Genomic DNA, 21074 nt, shown 5'->3' on the forward strand with positions numbered 1-21074 from the left:
GTAAACCTTCATTTTTCAATTCTTAATTAAGTTTGTATTATGTCAAAAAATATTCAGATCAATAAAAATATCTATGTTATTAAATCTTGCTTTGAAATGAAGAAACTCTTTTGGTAATATCATCAGTAAAAGTGCGAACGAGAATTGATTCTTTTCTCTCGTAAATAGAGAATTCTCCTAAAGTCCCGTGAAAAATATAAATTTCAAAAACAGCAGTAATCTTGACATTCCATCTTATTTTGCGACAAGTATTAAAATTCTGTTTTCATTTCATGTCTAAAAGTTCCTTTCATCGGGTATCAGTTCCACATCGTGTTTTTAAGCTCTCATGGCAGTCCGGGAAAAGAAAGAGAAAGACAGAAGTATCCGCATTGTGTTATCAAGAAGGGATTCTCGAATGTGATTTTGAAATATCTTTCACGAAAAGTGAATTTAAACACGAAAATGTGACATGTTTTATTTAGTGAGTTGAAAAAGTATGGATAAATAAAATTCTTTTCTATTTTTAAAGATTGCATCGGACATATATTATACTCAATGCTATCTTTTTTGTTTATTTATTTATTTATTTTTGCTTCCATACTCAAATGATTTTGTTCGACATTTTAAAATATCATGTATAGTATTTGATAAAATAAGCCAAAGAATGTAAGGTTTCTTTAAGTAAAAGAAAATACATAATATTTGTTGCATTATTTTACACCAGCAGTGCTTTTATTTCAAAACACACTGTAAAAATTTTTGTGCAACCTTACTCCATAAAATTAGTGGCAGCTTAGCTGTCTTCACTACTCTGGAGTAACTTAACAGTGTAACTTTACAATATAACTTGTAAAGTTACTCATAAGTTGGGGAAGGTTACACCATGGTGATGTAACTATAGCGTCTCATTAATATATGAGTTAGGTTACACCATTATTTTCTGTATGCTAACAGAGAAATTGCTTGAAAGGTTACCTAAAATAAAGCTTTCATTTCTGACATTCTTGAATGATTTGTAAAGTTCATGCTTTTTAACAACCGATGTACACCAATTATTTTAATATACTATATTTATTTATTATAATATAAAACCAAGACATTTTTGCTGCACTAAGACAGGAAATGAACTGAGTGGTGCTCGAACACAGGGCGGTCATTCCAAGCTCGTCAGCTTGCGAGATCGAGATTTTCGCTCACGTGATCGGTTGTGACGTAGAAATAACGCAAAGTAGTATTCTAATCTACTTGAACCTAGCCGCAAACTCAGTTGAGCGAAAATCTCGATCTCGCAAACTGACGAGCTTGGAATGACCTCCCAAACCTCAACTCTCACAGACAAGACGACAAGAGCGTTTTTCAGCTCGGTTATCAAGGCTGGTATTTTTTTCGCTCATAAGAGTTTAGCTGCTCTGCTCCGATTGCGATCTTTGCGCATGCACTTTGAATTCTACTGAAACCATAGTGCAAGGTTCCTCCACCAATTTGATTTTTTAAAACAATGATACTACACACTTCAAAATTCGTGCAACGTTACAACCATTAATACTGGTAACCTTACATATTTTTTTCACAATGCACAAACGTTTGGTTAAATTTTAGAACAACATGCAAATAGGTCGCTTCTTTCTAATAAGATTTACGTGTGCTGCCCTATTGTTTAATATTTTAATTAGTTATCCTATCGTACAGCGCTCCAATCCATGTTTCCCTATGCGATAGTTTTTCGTTCACATTCTTTATATTTCAGCAACTCTAACCTGCTGATGTAAGCTTTCCACCTTAATACCATCAAGCCAAACAAAATATCGGGAGACATTGTAGAATCTCTTAGCTGTTATATTTATTCATAAAAAATCAATAGAAACACATTTCAAGTATTTAACAGCAAAGTTTTCTTTAAATTCAACACACACCTTATAAACTATTTTGTCATGCAATTTAAATAATCGTTACTGTATACTTAAAGTAATATGTATTTCTTTATCAATACACACCATTATTAAGATGATCATCAAAAATTCCTGTTTATTTATTACGAAATATCTTTGTATCTTAAATCAGAAAAACTATACATGTTTGTTTCTGTCCCAAATGTTTATCCTTAAAAAGCGGACCTCCTAACGATTTCATGACTGCGTAGTTTCTTAAGCCTAGCTACTAACATTTGCGTGTACATTTATCTGGAAGATTACAGCCCGATAATCTGCAATTAAACATCGTCATAAGGCGTCTATCATCTACACGTTATTTCTCTAAGCAGGTTTTTTTTTCTAACAACGCCGTTACTTCCTTGATCAAATTTTATAAGTAAGGTATTATTTTACAGATTCGTTTCACTGCTTTTGGAAAAAAAAAAAAAAAAAAACATACAACTTACATTAAGGTTGCTTTTCAAAAAAAAAGATTTATTCTGTATTTTATTAGTCACTAGCTACATTGCCCGGCTTTGCACGGTCAAACTCGAAAATAAAAGTTTTTTTCAAGTGACGTACGTTCAACAATCAGACTTCAATTAGAGAAAAAAAAATACTGTAAAATTTCCCGTCAAAATAATCGTTCTCAAAGAAATAAAGCGGCAATTCAAAAGTTTCCAAAAAAATTAAACGCAAACCTCCATAAATACAATTAAAATCCTAAAAAAAGAAAGAAAATAATCGCCAAATAATAATCAAAAGGGGGGAAATTTTTACCTCAAAACAAAAACAAAATTTTATTTAGTCACAGCCGAGAGAAAAAAGTGGCAACCTTCTGAACGCTAAGTTAAAATGAGATCGCGCAAACGATAATTTTCTGATTTAAAATTTCTGTTCCACAAGGCTTAGCAATGCTTTTTAATTTTTTCCCAATGATTTTACAACCTTGTTTTTTTTTTTTTTTTTTGAAATTCGAAGAAAATGAATTAACTCTGTGGGTGTTTTTCGCGAGCTTTCAAATGGAACCTGAATCAAAGAAATCGGGTAATTATTTTGGGAATAAAGAGCCATTTAATGCCATTTTCGTGTCATAAAATAAAAATTCGAACGGTTGGGTTATTTTTGTCGCTCGAAAAGGCCCTACATTCCTTCTCGGGTGCCAAAGTACCTCCCTGCCAAATTTGATCTAGTTCTGACGTAAACTGTGGATTTGTATTGGGAACATATAAACACACATACATGTGCATAAGAATATATATTATATATTCTTTGTTCTATTTATACAGATTGCTATGATGTTTAGTGTCCCACGTGTAAACCCGTTTGGCTACGTTGCTAAGAACATCGTGTTGAAAATGCGATTGCATATATAACTTCGATCCCACCATGAGATTTGTCGATTCCGAATGATTATTTTTCTCTCATGTTAAATTGGATCTCGTTTCCAAGAATATATAATCTAATTTTATTTCAGGATTCTAAGCCTCAGTTTTGTGTTGCATTAAAATCAGAAGGGAAAACCTTTCTTCTTTTAATATGTTATACCTCAGTATATTTCTTAAGATAGTTTCCCCGTATATATGCTTTCTTAATATCTCATAAAACTACAAAGATAAGGCATATAATAGTTTTTTTATGTTTCACTGCCATCGCCAAAAAGAAAGAAACATTTCACATTGTGCCTCTGTTTTTCGAAAAAGTACCGTTAAATTCGGAATTTTGAATTACCGCGGTCAAACATGAATGCTGGGGCCTCCGCGGCTTTATGATTGAAGCTTCGTTTCATATGCCGGAGGTTGCGGGTTCGATTGCCGCCGGCGCTGTGTGTATCTTTTCAACAATATGTGCTGTAAATCTTTCTTGTGTTGTCTTATCTGTTAATAAAGAAGTCCAACCATACGAGGCAATGGCTTCTTTCTGTATTAGTTTATTACGGATTCGAAAACAGCAACAACAAACGTGAATGCTTCGCACTGGTCAGCTAGTTCACAATAATTAATCATACATAGTTTAATAAAATAAAATAAAATCTAAGTGCATTAAATTTCAAAACAGCAGAAACGTTCATATTTTCAGAAGTGCCGAACAAATATTATTAACGAAACAAAAATCTTTCAGTTTGACTTGCGAAAAAAAACTTTTTTTTTGTTTGTTTCTTGATGCAAAGAAATAGCTTAAGAGTAACCGATACATAAAGAAGGAAGATGGGTCATTGAAAAGAAAACAGTATCAATAAAGAAGCAGCGGACCGAAAAAAAACAATATGGCGATCAGGAAAACTTCCGAGTAAGTATCCATTTAGGCTGGAAGAATGACTCGCTTGAGTCTCATTGTTACTCCATTTATCATCAATATCAACTACAAGCTGTCTTATGGCGCTGTCTTTCAGCTCCTGTCTTGACCTCGACTGACATACAGGATTCCTCTGGGAGTAATTTTCTTGAAGAAGTACAAAAATGGTGATAAAGAAAGATGTGAGAAAAGTAGAAAACAAAATAAATATTTCTTCTATTTCTAGAAAAAAATAAATATTTTGGTAAAAAGCATGTTAAAAAAAATTAAATCTTATATTTTCTCTATATATATTAAAAAAAGGGTCAAAAAATTTTTTGAATTTATTTTTTAAGCTTAAATTTTATGTAAATTGCCTACTAAAAGGATGAGAGATTTCCCACACCCCTTGACGTTATATGAGGCAGAGAGAAGCAAATAATGTAAGCGGCGAAATTAAAAAAATGGAGATAACCAGTACACATGGTAGGTGAATCTCTCCTCTGGTCTTGGGGCAAGAGATGGTACACGTAGCCTTGGTAGTTGCTGCTGTACAGAATGATTTAGAAAAAAAAAATCAATGAAAGTCAACCTAGGATGTTATTTTTAAAAGCGTTTTACTCAAAACTTGAAAATGTCCACTTACATCCCTTTGCTTCTAACTGCCTCATCTTTCGTTTGAAGGAGATTTTTTTTCTGCATCAAATAAAGCTGTTTATGATTTTCTCAATTAATTAGAACAGCAAATTCGCAACTCCAGCGCTCGAATACGCTACCTTGCGGTGATTTGTATAACTTCCGAAAAAACTAAAATATTGTGTTCCACGTGTGTCTGTTGACGCAAACATAGGCAGTTTGTTATAAGTATTTATTAGCGCAATCGATGTGCTTGGATTGCTTTCAGCAATAGAAAGTGTTTTGTCCCTTAATGGTATTCTCGAGCTCCTCAAAATAATGTCAGTCTTTATTATTTCCCTCTAAAATGTGAGTTGACTGTCGTAAATGGCGTGAAATCTTAAACACAAGAAAACTTTCCATTAACAAATTTCGCCTTTGCAAGTATATTCGAAGCATTTTTTTTTTTTGGAAGAGGATAACTTTATACCAGGTAAATTTTTTTTATTGTTTTGTGTGAATTGGTAAGAATATGTTTTTTTTTTAAATCTTAAGCTCAAAAGAAGGAAAGTATGCAAAATATTTTCCTGAATATATTATCGTAGAACGGAATGAAAAATGTTTAACGCTGAGAATTTTCATCGCCAAAATAGTGCAATTATAATTTAGGGTTATAGTTTTAGTATTGTGCAAGCAAAGAACACTTGGCGAGATTTTGCATGTCAGTTGTAAACCATTTTTATTTTTTATCATGTGCGGATTAAAATGGTAGAAAGATAACAGAATTCGATAAGTTTACAGAAATAATGGAAGATCAAAAATCGAATGTAAAGCAATTAGCGCTAGCCAAACAAAACAAAGATTTTTCATATTCCTCTTTTGATAACACTGATAACCAAAGGTTTATTTACATGAAATATTAATAGTGTTCATATGGCTACAATAAAAATGTAGTTTCATCAAGAATTGATAAATTTCGAATTCAACATCGTGGAAATGGCTGCTTACAACTACGAAATTTGCATTAATTTCTAATGTTTATTAATGCTTCTTGAATTCTTATTTCTTTTTACATGGGCCAGAATATCCGCAAGACTTTGTAAATTGATTTAAAAAGAATATAACAAAAAAGTTATGCATACAAACAAAATTACTAGGCTTATTAGCATTTTCTACGCTGTGGCGTGCGTTTGTTTTACCTTTTTCATCCGCCATTAGACGGTGGCTGCAGTTCCCCCTATAGTTTATTGGAGTTGCGAATATAAAAATTCCTATTTTAGCGAAAAGTCCTAGGCTGAACTCAGTTCAAGCCAGGAGATAAAGAGCAAAATATATTACTAGAGACCACGAATTTGAAAGCGACTTTTTAAACATACAAAACGGCGGTTTTTCTATGCTCATGGGGCCCTTAAGCTGTGGAATTAGACACAAATTGGGGTCCAAACAAGTTAGGTTTGGAACCTGAGGGAGGGGGGGCTCTTTGAAGCGTTTCTTTGAAAACAGTTTTGTTACAAGTATTTTTATTAAGTTATTTTTTGCCTTTGGGTTGAAGTGGAATTTTAAATTTTTGTCTATGTTTAAATGCGTGTTTTACTAAAACTCTCTTTTGTACGGGAAGGGGAGCATGATTTTTATTTTGTTCTTATCGTAACTCGCATCGTAACTGATTATTCTTAACAAACAGTTTAAATCCTCGTAAACCAAATAAGTTTGCGAAGCAATCTTCGGGGATTGGTGAGCGACAACGAGCAAGGAGCGGAGTCCCTAGTAGTAGAAAAACCAAGTATAATCGCAATTATATGTGTTGTATCAGGCTAAATATACTGTGCCACGAAAAAAAAAGAAAAAAACATGATGATGATTATAAGCAATATTTCAACTAATGATTTATTCTAATTTTAATCGATTAAAAGGTTAACATAAATGCCAATTTCTTGACATGTAATAAAATAGGGTATTGCATTATGTTGACAGCAATTTTAAAGTGGAAAATTTAAAAAGGGAGATGCAGTTAATCAAAATTTTAACACTGTTAAAGTGTAGATAAATATGTTCTTTTTTCCACTTTTTACTGTTTCACCTGTGTGCGGCATTAGATTATTATGACAAATTACCCTATGGCTATTCAAATTACTTAGTCAAATAGTGAGAAAATAGTTTGACACAGTTGAGGCCCTTTGTCCAGGATGTATACATGCTTCACCTGAGTTTGAAAAAAAAAAAAAAAAGATTCAATGCAGTCAACTAAAGCAACTGCATATCTGCAGGGTGCCAAGATATTATTACTGTTATTATTTCAATCGATAGAGTTCTTCAAAAATTATATTCTTTAATAGTTAAGTTATATTGTTTACTCTTTTACTACCTTCGTTACCACTAATATTTTAATTGAAACATTAAAAAATTTCCAAAACTAAAATTTAATTAAATAACAAGAGTACATAATAAGTTAACCTTAACTTTACCCTTAAAAGTGACCTTCTCATTCGAAAAATCTTCCCAATGTGGAAAAAAAAAAGAAAACGAGAAAAATATATATCGACATTTCTGTATTAACTAGCTTAAATATTTTTGCATTGAAAAGGGTTTCTTGTAATCTTGTTTTTAAACTTTTATAGATAGGTGTTTTTTAAATCTTTTAATTATACATTTACTCTTTAACCCAAATTTGTTTGGTTATTTTTTCTTATGAATAGTCGTAAATAATATAGATCCATAAAATTAAGATATATTTTGCGAAATGAAAGCATGCCTTTAAAACGAACAGAATTAGTAATTTAAAGGTATTAATTAGTCTTTAAAAAATTATATTTCAAAATTGTGTCACACCTTCGCAGAAGGTTATTTTAATATTAACTATGAAATTAACATATGATTTCTGCTGTTTTAACCTGCTATTTAAAAGGTACGGATTGGTGCTAATTTTTAATTGAATTTTACTTGTACTGAATCGTTCTTAGCATTTATTGGATTTTACGGGAATAAAACTATTTTTCCTTTCAAATATTAAGAGGCGATTTTACTATTTTAAGATTTATATATAAGCATAGGAGATAAGCATTTTTTGTTCTTCTTAAGAAATAAAATAATTGTACGTTTATTTGGAGCAATGTAAAGTATGTTAACTTGCCTATTTAAAAGTTTATATTCTTTATGTATTTGTCTAGTGCATTGTTTCCCTGAGTTAACAATTCAAGCAGGCGATATTAGAAAAAAAAACATTATTTCGTCTTAAACTTTAATGTCACATTATTGCCCTTAATTAAAGTCAATTCCACTATTTATTACATGCTCATAATTGCTTAAATTTATTTATTTAATTGAACACACATAATAGCAAATAAAACAAGAAGAAAGTAAGTAAAACATATTTGTTGCATTTGCAATTGTGCGAAGTTTAACATTAAAGTTTTTGTTGCTGAACTGCGAGTTTTTAAGAATTAATTTTCAGTTTGATGTTGTAGTATCCCAAATGATTTTTGAAAAAGAATATCTAAGTTAACAGGCTGTAATTCTAAAGGCCCGCAGATTTTGGCTCAATTTTGAAAAGAGATTCACTGGAAAAAATCACTGAATAATTTTAGTAAATTTTAACCCACAACTTGCTTTTAGATCTTAATTGCATTTTAAGTAAAGTACGTTATGTATTTGAAATTGCAGCATTAAGCTTTAAGTCAACTGAACAAAAATTTATAAAATAGTGAAGTGTGTGAAGTACAATTTTGTGTCAATTTTATATTTATAAGTAAGAAAAAAATTCTTTTTCCCTGCAGCATATAGTGCACCGTGGCTGGAAAATGAAGCTACTGGGTAGCTTTGGTTTTCAACACGGGAAAATCCTATTCAAAGTACTTCAAGTAAATAATAGCTTGAAAGTGAGAAACATTAACAACTTTGCAAGTTATATATCCTAAGTAGCATGAAGAAAACAGATATGTCAATGATGTAGTTTTTGTGGCATGTTTCAACGATTGTCCATTAAACATAAAAATAAAATAATACATTTTTTAAAGTAATTTCACAGAAATTATGTGAAACACTAAAAAGAATAATAATGTCTGACATAAAGCTGAAAATGTTGGAAAATTCTATTCAAACTGCAAGAAAACTTGACGCTTAAAAGAACTTCATAAATATCAGTCCCAAAAGTCACGAGAAATTTCAACTAGACAGAGATTCATATCTGACTTTTAAAAAGAACTTTATCTTGACATGCCATCTTATTTTGTGGTTTGCATTAAAGTTCCACTAAGGATCAGAATACAGTTGAACTGAAAATTCTTTTCAGTTTAGTGTCATGTTTTTAAGCCTTTTCAACAATACGTCATTTCTTATCAGTGACTAAAAGAGCCCACATTGTGTTTTCAAAGAAAAAAACCGCGCATGAAAGAATAGGAAGCAACAATACGCCGCACTGAATTTCAGAATAAAAGGCATGTTTTATTTACCATGTCACCGAATTGTTTTAAATTCCTTTTTTTTCTGCCAAGAAGTAGTTGTTTTTCAGAGAATTTGAAGAGGTTTTCCTGGTGAGTATAAAAAGAAGTAATAAAGTCGTAGATGATATGTGTCCATTATTTTCTGTGCTTTCTAAAAGTATTTATTTCTCAACACTTTGAGTATTAACATTTCAAATATGAGAGGATTTTTTCCTGCTAGGTTAAATAATAAGCAAATAGTTGAAAAATGCGATTAAATCGCAAGATAATTAGTGCATCTATGCAAGTAAAATTCATTGCGTTATTATCTTACATGTGTGAGTTGTGTGTTAACAAAGGGCATACTATAGTGATTATGTATTGGTTCCAAGTATTGTCAAAATGAGGAAAATAATAAAGTATGCGATATCCTAAATCAAAGATATTTGCTTTCAAAAAAACTAACGGAAGTGATGCGAAAAGGGGGTTTTTGGAAGTCAGACCTCTCGAACTGTTTTTTTTTTATTTTTGCCAATCCTTACACGACAGTTCATGTCTTTGTAAGGACTGAAATCAATAAAACTGAAAAATTTGATCTATTTTGACAAAACTTATTCGAAAAAAATTTTTGACGTAACTTTTGTGCAAAGAAAAAAGTTATATGTTTTTGCCATGGCTATTTTAGAAGTGAAAACAAAGCAATGCAAGTTAATTTAAAGAAGTTTGAAGTATACATTAAAACGTGAACAAAATGTGGAATCGGTTTAATCGAACTTTATTTGAAATAACTTTTAAGTTAGCCTAGTATCCTTCTGGTTAACATGATTAAATGAGTAAAGAAAAATATTCCATTACTAAACTTTTTGAAATTTTTGAATTTTTGAAACTAAATTATTGGTGAGTGAAGACTTGGTAGCATATAAAAGACATACTGAAGGTTCCGTGTTTTTGCAAATATTTGTATGGAAATCATTATTTTAAGAAGACGACCCTGAAAACAGTCGTGTTTTGAAGCCCAGTACTCTTATAGTTTAGTTAAGTTTCTTATAATTTAGTTTAATATAGTATAGTTTTCCCTAAAACATTTTTACAAATGCAAACTAGATCGTATAAACAAGTTTGCCTGTCATGAGGTTGGTTACCAAACCATTTAGCTATAAAATGTATCTTCTATTTTTGACGCGGAAATATACGAATAAATAGTGCAACATCTCCACCATTTTTTAACACGCATGTATATACTCCAAAAAATCAAACTGAAGTACGGTTAACCATAAATATAGAATATGGATGATGTAGAAGTTTGAAAAACTGAATGTACAGTATATTGTTAAAATATGTCATACTAATAGAAGAAATGAGTAAATAATTTATGCTGTGAACTCTGTTATTTTAACAGATAAAGAAAAATGAAACTCCTTCTAATCTCTGGAAATTTATCTCCACAAACAATCTCTAATTAACAAGATTCGAAAGGAAAATCCAATAATTCTTCTTTTGTGTACGGAATTTAAAGCTAAAATTCTTTCAGATGATCTAGCGGTAAATATATAGGTGAACAAATAATTCCAGAGAGAAAGAATGCAGGTGGAATTTAATTTAATTTCGTGAACGCTTTAGGCATTTATTTCAAAGATTTAGAACAAAATATAGATTGTATCCAATGGAAGCATTGTAACAGGTAAGGAGTGGTGTGTAGAAAAAAAAAAAATGCGTAAATTGGGATTGTTTATCTTAGTCGCAACTATGGAGTTAAAATAAAGCCAACATACAGGTTGACAATGATGATTTAAAAAAAAGTATCCACACGTTTAAGAATTATGAAAGACATGTTCTACTGAGCAAATTAAACTACAAATCTACAAGTTAACTACGGTCTTCGTCTTATAAAACTTTGCTTAATCCATACTATCAATTAAAATCAACGAATATGAGTCATAGAATGGAAGATTCGTGACACTTTGGGTTATGAGGGTTATAAGGCTCCCATATTTGAAGAAAACGAGCTGATGTGTGCATCACATGACTTCCTTTTACTCCAATTTAATGCCATTTCCCCATTACTGGCAATTTTAATAAATTATTTGAATAGTTTACTCTCTAAATATCAGCAACAGTGGCGAAATTGAAACAGATTTTTTTAAAAAATTGCCAAATTTGTCGCCAAGTTTGCGACAAAACTTGGCGACCAAAAGACTGGCGACATATCGCCAAGTGCCCGCCAAATAATAACACCACTTGAGTTTGCATCGAAAATAACAATGGTTTTCCCCAAAAAGGGGCAAAATACCCCTTTAGAAACACCCGAATGCAACAAAAGGGGAGGTGCACAACTAGACCCCATTAGGAGTCTACGTACGAAATTTCAATTTTCTAGGACTTACCTTTCTTGAGTTATGCGACATACATACATACGTGCATACAGACGTCACGAGAAAATTCGATGTAGTTAACTCAGGAATCGTCATTATGGATATTTCGCGTGTCTATACGTTCTTAGACACTTATTCACGTGTGGTCGAGTCAAAAAAAAAAAAAAAAAAAAAAAATCAATTTTCATTCGGGGTAGAGTAAAATGGAAATTAAGATCGATTTTTGAGTGTTTTCTTTTCGCGAATACAATACTTCCTTTTTTGTAAAAGGAAGTAAAAAAGAAAAGAAAAGAAAAAAAATGTGATAAAGGTGATCATGTTGATAAATGTACGCTAAGTTTACTGTTTCAACCGATAGTAATGGGGGTCACATGATCGAAATCATACCGCATAAAATCATCAGTTAGGTATAATTTGTTTTTTCGAAAAATATAACAGAAAATTATATTTCCAAAACGGATGTGTTAGCTGGTCCCTTCAATCGGCCGTTATGACGCCCCTTCAAGATTTTTACTCTTTTGGTATGTAAAGTCGCATGTCCAAGCTGATAATCGAACCAAAATGTTGCACGTTTCTTATGACATGCAGCCTGATTTACTAAGAAAATCCTGCAGTTCACGCCCTAGCTGCCGTACTCACATACCTGAAACCACGTTCACATGAATCCCATAAAAATATTTGTTCAAGAAAGGCCCCAAATATCGCCCACCTTAATTTCCTAATGACTAGTACGACGCGGATTCCAGAAAAGTCTATTCATCAGCAACAGGAGCAAACTGAAAAACTTTTAAAACACAAGTGCATCCTAATTTCTAGATGTGTTTTTTTTTTTTTTTTTTTTATTGGGGAGGGGGCGGATTTTCCCCGTAAGACGATTTATAAACATACTCCATTTGCTATGCATATATAGATAGAAATATTTACTAATATTGCATCAATTCACTAGCGCTATGTTAAACTATGGGTAATAGGCTGTTGGTTAAGTTGTATTAAGTTAATGTTTATAGTGCAAATCTGGTTGTGAAGGCCGCCGTGTTTGCTTGTGGGTATTTGCAACTATCGTACATTCAAATGTTTCAGTTATGGCTCAGTAGGCGGTACACAGAACGGATGAACGAAGGCTAGAGCATCCATAGTAAACTTCTCAACAACATTTCCTATGTCTGATCACCGTAGTATCAATCCTTTAACCATCTACAGCAATTTCCTGAACCGGATCAGTAGCTTTTGTTGCAAGTTCTTTAGAAATACCAGAAGAAAAAAAATAAATAATTGAAAAGTAAAAAACATATATCTTTTGGACCAGCCACGAGCTGATCAAACTAAACAGAGTCAAACTGCAAGAAGGATATCTCCTTTTTATATATCCCGTTTGGCTGATTACGATAAGCCACACCAGTGGTTGGAAAAACTATATTTTTTTGTTGCGAACTACAACTTCAACTACTTACTTACGAATGTAGTTAACTACATCTTCAACTACCTATTTTTTTAAAAAAATGTAGCGACTACAAACAACTTTTAAAATGTATGTAGTAGCTACTTCACTGCTTTTGAAAAAAATAAATAAATAAAAAGCATGCATGCACACACCGTTTGAGGTTTGCACGAAATGAAAAAATGCTTAGAATAATAAAATAGCTCATCTGAGCATGGAATATCACTAAGAGTTATCTACTCTTTCTTTTTTTCTTTAAAAAAAATCCGTTACCATACTTTTATATAAGACTGTAATACTCTTATTTATTGTACGCCGGCCAGGGGAATTAAATATCATCATCTTCTACAAGATTTACTTTCTTTATTTGGTAAATACTCCAAAAACACTTATTTTCGCGAAACTCTAAATTTTCGAAATTTTTGCGTGTTTGTCGTAATCACGAAAGTTTTAACATCGCAAAATATTTTTGTTTTTCGAATGTCGGTCTGTTAATTAAAATTCTGGAACTTTGAAATTTTAAACGTTTATCCACAGGACATTCTTGGCAGCCAGAAAAACCACACGAGTTACTAAATTAATGGTTTTTATTTACCCTATTTTTTAAGCCTACCTTTATTAAATTCATATATTGTCGAAACATTAAAATTGCTATGTAGAACGTTCGTCGTCGAACTGATATGCCAAAGGTCATGTCGCATTTTTATGAGTGATTTCTCATTGCATCTATTGATGTACTTGCGTAAAATTTGCAACTGTCAAATTCGTTTTTTTTTCTTTTTTTTAAAGCTTAATTTTAAAGTAGTTTTCAGAAATCCTCACAAACTACTATTTTTGTATCGAACTACTCAATACATTACTTTTTTTAAAAAAGTTGTGCGATGCACTACAAACTACAAAAAAGTCGCTACTTGTGGTACGCTACTTCCACTGAGTCACATTACGCATGAACGTCAATGACAATGGCAACATGACGCTTAACGTGGATTTTTAAGAATTTCATTCATGTGACAAACATGGCGAAATTTAGCAGCAATAAAAAATGTAATTTTAGGGATTTCATGAAAACGTAACAAAAGAAAAATGCCAAACATTTTGTATTTTCTACAATTGTTTATTGCTAATTAGCTACATGTTTTACAGAGTGTACACAAATGTGTGAGTTTAAAAAAAAATCGATCTTTTATTTGATTTTTCGACACTTTCTATGTAGGCGATATAAGAAATGCTCCATAAGAGATGTAGGAGCATAGTTTAAGAAACTATAAAATGTTTTCTTCAAGCTATTTTAACCAACTTCAAAACAGGAGGTTATGATTTCGTCTTGCGGCTTTTAATGCATGTTTTCGTATTATTCCAAGACTACTCGACCGATTTGAAAAATTGTTTTTTTGTTTGGTTGGGTATACTTCCCAGACGGTCTAATGGTAATTTGATCCGGATCGGATAAGGGGTCCGGGAAAATCCAAGAAACTTGGAATTTTACGCGTTGTAGATACGTAATCCTGCTTACGTCAGCGGGCGGAATACGTCACAAGTCACATGTTTTTTCCATGACCGGTGTATTTTCACAGCAAAGGTTTTGCCTTCATCTTGAAGGGTAATTCTCGAGGCATATGGATGATTAATTTTCGTCGCCTGTTAATTTTTACGTATTGGTGTTACTAATGTTTTACTACGTAGCAAAGCAGTAAATTAAATATATATTTTCTACTTTAATAGCTGAATAAGTTACCTTACTATTTTTCTTAACTAAAATGACTTTATTTATTCGCTAAAAGTTTTTTTTTTTTTTTTTTTTTTTATATTTCAGTTTTTAAACATATTGAGTGTTCAATCCAAGGGGGAATTGAAAACAGAATATCCCTCCCCCGACGATTTAACTTATATTCTTTAATAATATACTGTAACTGGTGTCCGATTTCTCAAGTTTGACCAGTGTTCTAGATTTACTATTTCACAATGCCGCCAGTTTGATTTGAAATTAGGGTTATACTAATTAGCAGTCTTCAAAAAAAAGGAGGATGTTCTGAACTCATCGGATTTGTTTTTTCTTCGTACAATGTTCCATAAATACTCGGACACACCTGTATCCAGGGACGTGCAAAGGGAGGGGAGGGAGAAAGAACACCTGTTGGCCTGATACTTTTAAAACTAGGGGTGAACTATAGGGGTGAACAATATGGACAGGGTCCCGGAAACGTCATTTGTGACGGACCCCAAAATTTCTGTGCACACCCCTGCCTGTACAGATTAGTTTTTTTTTTTCTTGAAACGGTATACTTCCCCGGCGGTCTAATGCTAATCAACTTCGGGTTTGATGGAATTGAGGAAATTCTTCAAATATCATACTACTCAGAAAGTAAAGCGATTTGTACTTTATTTAATTTGTATATCGTATCACTACAGTGAACCGGATTTTATGATTTGTTTTGTTTAGTTGATAGGGGGTGATCTAACTTTACTCTAAGGTTTCAAATTTTTAACTTACCCTAATTGTTTTTAAGAAAAAGGTTATTGGTAAAAAACAATAAATTTAAAGTAATTTCCCTCACAAAGGATTATATATAAAACTTATTGTTGAAAAAAATGCCATAAAACAAAGGTATGTGTAGTCTTTACCCTCAGTGAAAGAAAGTACTAAAAACATTATTTTTAAGAGTAATCATTATGAAAATTTTGAATCACGTATTCTCTGAAGCAATCATAAAATTCATTCTAGCGGAATTTTTTATCTTCATCTATAATGGGGGCATTTGAAGAACCATGCAACTTTATCACGAGTTGCATGACACGCATTGCTGTGAAACATAAATTACAATTTACAAAGTTACAATTTACAATGTTACAACTTATAATTTACAATTTTACGACTTGCAATTTACAGTATATTTGTTGCTTGGTAAACCCTAAACAATTGAATGGTTCTAACTAAATATTGAATCCAGTCAACTTTCATTAGAAATGAGATGCATCAATTGTTGCATCTCTACATAGTATAAAATGAAGTCTCCAAAAAGCGTCTGTGTGTTTGAACTCGCAAAACTCGAGAACTACCCGGTCGATTTTACTGAAACTTTCAGTTTGTTCCTTCAAGTCCTGAGAAGGTTTGCAGACCAGTTTGTAAACAATTTGATGAATAGTTCTTATTTTATTCCAATTTAGGCCCAATTTTCACGTAAATTCCCGAATATGGGGGTGAAAAATTACTCTCAAATAATAATATTATATATCGTTGGAAAGGGAAGAATTTTCCGCGTTCTACGCAATTTGTTCCAATGCTCTAACTTAATTGCGGCAGGAGTTTTTTACGTTTTTAGTTCGAACTTTTTTAGGCTTAGCTGAAATTTAGGCACTACTTACTTCATTAAATCCATCAATAAAAAGTAAAGGAATTGTCCCACAGTTTTCTTTTTGACAGCATTGGATAGAGTTGTTTTTTTTTACTCCAGATCTAACTCGACCTACGGTCGAAAGTTAAACTCTCTATCTCCATTAGAAAAAAAGTTACAAGCGAATTAAATGAAGTTCAAAAATCTGTTCTCTATTCAAGTTTTTAACCATTTTATTTTGCGTTTCCACGATAACGCTTTTTGAAACTATTGTTTATTTTCATCTTTCTCATTTTCAATTCTTAAACTTATTTTGTTTTGTGTTTCCATGGTTACGCTTTTAAATCTATCTTTTTCATTTTACTTTAATTTCTTAAAAGTATTTTAGTATCTGTCGTCATTGTTTGGCGAGAAAATTTTGCATGATGGTTTTTTTTTCTTTCATTTAATCCTATTTATTGAAGGTACTTCACTTGACGCAATGGTTTTTTTTCAAGGTAGACCGGGCAAAGCTGGGCAACGCAGCTAGTTTCTACTAAAGCTCGTTCATCGTTAGGTTTAGTTAAAAATTTAAAGGGTTCAAAATCAAATCGAGCTATTACTTCAACTCTGCACAGAGCTACGTATACTCGTCCTTTCGCAAAGTTCTTTATTCCTAAATCTATGACAGCTTCATCGATGGTTGCGTAATACGTATTGTTGTGAAATATAACTTACAATTTACAGTGTTACAATTTTCAAATTTACAATTTTCAAATTTTAAACGTAAAGCGATTTATGTTGGTATTTTTTAGTGACTCGTGCATTTGCTTCCGGAAAGCAAACTTTGATAAAGTCGAACTAATGATGAAGACAAAAATTTTTGGCGCATAGTTTCACATTTGAAAAAGCCTTTCTTTACAGTAGGAAGTCTCCGAGACGCGGTGGTCTATTTCTTTCTCTATCGTGCTCATCTTAGCTGATTTCAGACTCGTGTTCTTTCTTACTCGAGATGCGCGTAAGAAAGGCCTCAACGTCATGTACCACATACTCCATCCTACGATTTCATTTTATATTTACACTTCTAAAAAGAAAAAAAAATATTTTTTAATTAAAAAAAACGCCTTCAAAAAACACCTAGGAAGTAAAAAGCAAAAAATAACCGACTACAGTTACTTACTATTTTCTACCCAAACTTAAAAATGAAATTTATTTTTACAATTACAGTACAAAAATCTACTAAACTAAACACCCAATTATAAAATAAACATTGATTTTAATTACTATACGATGAATTATTTTCAATACCTAACTAATTATTTACAATTGCTTAATTTTTAATAACCTTTTAAAACCAAGGCCTCCTATAAACTATTACCTAACGTAACTGAGTAGATTTAGTTTTAAAGACTAATTTCTTGTTTAGATAAATTAGTGTTTAATTCAGGATTCGGTGGATTGTCAGTTACGTTAAGTAGTAATTATAGGAGGCCCCGACTTTAAAAGATTGTTAAAAATTAAGAGACCGTATATAACTAGTTAAGTATTAAAAATAATTTATCGTATAGTAATTAAAATCAGTGTTTATTCTATAATTGGGTGTTTAGTTTAGTTGATTTTCGTACTGGAATTGTAAAAAAAAATTAATTTCTAGGTTTGGGGTAGGAAATAGTATGTAAGTGTGATCGGTTATTTCTTACTTTTTACTTCCTAGGTGTTTTTTTGAAGGCGTTATTTTTTTCTTAAAAAATTATTTATTTAATTACATGTCTAACTTGTTGCTGCTGTAAAAATCGTATCGCTCAAATATCTAGCCACATAATCTAACAACTTCACACGGATTTCATACTTATTTGCGAAATATTTATAAGCAGATTGCCGGAACGTCGCCACGTTAGGGCTTCTAACGTTATATATATTCCTAACAACCGGTCGGAAAGCATTAGCATTAATGTGTGCCCTGGGAAACATTCATTTTGCTCTCTGTAGATCTATTGTTGCTTTAGTTTTCATCAATATCAACTACTGGCTATCTGTTGCGTCGTTTCAGCTTCTTCCCTTGACCTAAGTCAACATTGAGAATCCTCAAAGGAATAATTTTTCTGCAAAATTATAAGCCCAAATGTTACTATTCCACGAAGAAGAGAAAATCGTTTGCAATCCATGAAAGTACATGAAAGCCTCATGAGAGATAAGTTTATTAGATGCAATCTGGAATTTGTCTTGACAGTTTGGAGAATTGACCGAATTATTGAAAAAAAAAATGCTTTCTTCTTAAAGATAATTGATTCATTTTTGCGTGGTTTTGTAAACTGTATGGAAAAAATGATAGAAAGAAAATAAAAAAGTTTTATCTTTTCTAATAACAAAGCTGAAAGTCTGTATGTCTGGATTTCTGGATGTCTGTTACGCGTACTACACCTAGACCGTTTGGCCGATTTTCATGAAATTTCAAACAAAATTAGTTCGTAGCATAGAAGTGATCACCTTGAAACGATTTTTCAAAAATTGTATATTGTTCTTTTTCTATTTCAATTTTAAGTCCAATTTACGGACCGAATCATCATATCATGGACGAGAAAATTAACATAGCATTTTGGCGAGAAATTCACCATCTATAATTTGCACATATACAGAGTTAGCATAAAAGAATAGCCAGTTTTTAATAATTTATATTTTATAAACTATTATACTCAACACTATACATGATACATAGAAATAAAGCTAAACTGTGTTTTTTTTTTTCACTCACAACTGTTTGATATGAGTCACTTTCGTAATGCGACACACATCTATAACCTACATTTTTGAGTGTTCCACAGACAATTTTTCGTAATGTTACACATATGCGATGTTTCAATTCTTGCAATGTAGTAGGTCAGCGTTTCTTAAACTGTGTTCCGCGGAACCTCAAGATTCCACGAAGCTCTTTCAGGGGTTCCGTGAGACTTATATGTTTTCAATCCACATCTTTCAAATGTGTCACTTAAAAAATAAATAAAAACGCTTTCCCAAAATTAAAATTAAATTTACGTAAACTTTCGTATACTAATCTGAGCTTTATTACCCATCAGGGTTAGCCACTATAGGAATAATTTTATTTTTCGCCTGAAATTGTGCCTTTTTAGATTCAACAGTTCTCTTTCTCACATTTAAACACTACAATTTCGAAAAAAACTCAGAAGAAGCTTCTGCTTCCTATTATCACCAAAGATAGTTTAAAAGTGACTTTAATGTTGAAAAACTTATGGAAGGACACCCCAAATTCCTTTTCCTGCATCATTCATCCTGCATCATGTTGCCTGAAATTGCGATTTCTGACGTAAATTTCAAATATTTTACTATTAATACTAGCCACTGTCCCAGTATCTACGGCAGCAGTTGAGAGCACAATTTTAACATTTAACGAGTGAGGACCAATTTAAGTCAATATAACATACAGTGACATCAAAGTCTCTGATTTATAAACAATTTTAAGAATTGTGTAAAATATGAGAAATTTTAGTTATTAAGCTTTAAAAACTATTTCTTTGTAAATTTTAGTGAATTATTAACACTATTGTAGGTAAAACACATTAGTATTTCTTTTCCTAACAAAGAAAATATTTTAATCATACAACTCCATGCATAAATTCTTAGGTTATTTATCTATTTTAAAAATACTCAAAATCAAAAATAGGCATAGGCTGCTTGTACGAGGGGCAAGGGCAGCGGCGTAACCAGGGGGGGTGGGGGTCCTAGATTATCCCAACCCCATCCAAAATGACTGAGTGTAAATATATAATTGAAGAAAAAAGTACATTGTGTTGAAACTAAGCATTTTACTCAAGTAAAAAAAATGGAACAAGAAAAAATATGCATTTATATTTCTCTTGTACAATGTATAACATATAAAAAAATTTTTGAAATTAAAATTGATAAAATAAAATTGACCGGGAAGATGATGATTCTCAGTTTTTCCCTACTGTGCGAAAATATTCCTCTCTGCAGTCTCCAAAACATTGGTTTCCCTTGTATCATTGAAGTAGATGCAAATTCTAAAAATATACTTGTTTAGAATCTAACAAAAGACACTTCTCCTTTGTCTAGTTCCCTTCAAATTTCTTGGAATTTTTTTCCCTGCGTGGGCTTTCTGGGTAGGAGGGGAATCTATATTGCATTAAATTTTGCTGTTTGTTTCGAATTCAAATGCATTCAAAATTATTACTTGTCATTTACAGTTGAATAAAATTTTAATCTCTAAAATCAATTTTGCTTCTTTTTAAGAAGATCTCCACCACATCAATTTGTCAAATTTCCACAGCCCTCCCCTCCCCCAAATAACTTTCTTGGCTAGGCCACTGATTGGACCCCCTCCGAAATGAAATCCTGGCTACTCCACTGGGCAAGGGGAGCAATTGCCCTCTCACTTTCAACAGTAAATTGACTTTACCCCTCCACTTTTCTAAACTGTTCAAAGCTAAGTGTCGAATGCAAAATTAGAGTAGACCGGGGCACGTTTACGCGGATTTTTTTTCAATGAATTTTCTAAATTTAATGTTTTAACTTCATAAATGTTAGGCATTGCGGTGTTATGAAACAGCTAATATAGTCAAAATTTGTATTTGCAGTTGTTGCTCAATTTGTGTTTTTAACCGTCAAAGAAATTATTTTTGAGTACAAGTCGGTTGTCTAAACTTGCCCCGGACACGGGGCACGTTTACGCATATTTATTTTGACACATAACGTGGTTCTGTTAGTGTTGTGAACATAAT

This window comes from Uloborus diversus, chromosome 6 (assembly GCF_026930045.1).
Source record: "Uloborus diversus isolate 005 chromosome 6, Udiv.v.3.1, whole genome shotgun sequence".
Classification (NCBI taxonomy): domain Eukaryota; kingdom Metazoa; phylum Arthropoda; class Arachnida; order Araneae; family Uloboridae; genus Uloborus; species Uloborus diversus.